Raw genomic sequence first — 700 nt, 5'->3', positions numbered from 1 at the left:
ATGCAACCTCTTTATCAAGGTTTCCATCAGGAAGACGAAGAATGTCAAATTAGTCACAGTTCTCATATGATCAGAGCTAAGATGAACAAACCTCTTGCACAAAGACATCGATAAAATCTTTGGTTCTATAACCTTGACTATAAACGTATTACCTATTGCACTTCCCTTGTTCAAGCTAGTGGCTCAGTCTTTATAATTCTTATTAAGTATGTTTCGATATTATTACCCAAGTACCAGTTGGTTGTAATACATTCCCTTGTTAAGTGGTTCCTTCCCAAGCAAGAGAACGTGAAGTAGAACAAATGATGTATCACGATATTAACTACATTTCAAGAACCCAGTTTAGTATAGCGATCTCTTGCTTTATGATGTGTAGAGCCTTTCGTGATTACTAGAGATACTAGGGAGTTTTATTGGCAGTACAGGTTATAAAAGTCGTAACTGTGAAAGTACTAGGAAATAAAGATTTTGACAGAGCACTTGCTGTACAAGGAAATTGAAAAAAAGGTGTTGGTGTTCTTAAAAGCAAGTACGAGAGGGTTCTAATGGAAGAGTAATGCAAGATACTTCTAAGTGTGGGCGTCCCTATGAATTTTCACTGGGATGGAAAGAGGTGAAGGCCTTTTTTTTACAGACAAAGTGAGCGCCTTCAAATGTTTACATTCCGTGAAAAGATTTTTTTTGTTATTGTGCCTAAATG

At 36.6% G+C, this 700-nt stretch overlaps 1 protein-coding gene across 1 annotated transcript in view; it reads left to right on the top strand.

Moving 5' to 3' along the window:
* The window catches only part of LOC119589203 (vitelline membrane outer layer protein 1-like), an 8,561-nt gene that overhangs the window by 797 nt on the left and 7,064 nt on the right, over positions 1-700 (top strand). The window lies entirely within an intron of this gene.

This window comes from Penaeus monodon, chromosome 25 (genome assembly GCF_015228065.2).
Source record: "Penaeus monodon isolate SGIC_2016 chromosome 25, NSTDA_Pmon_1, whole genome shotgun sequence".
In the NCBI taxonomy this organism is placed as follows: domain Eukaryota; kingdom Metazoa; phylum Arthropoda; class Malacostraca; order Decapoda; family Penaeidae; genus Penaeus; species Penaeus monodon.
This window is presented reverse-complemented; position numbering and strand designations above follow the sequence as displayed.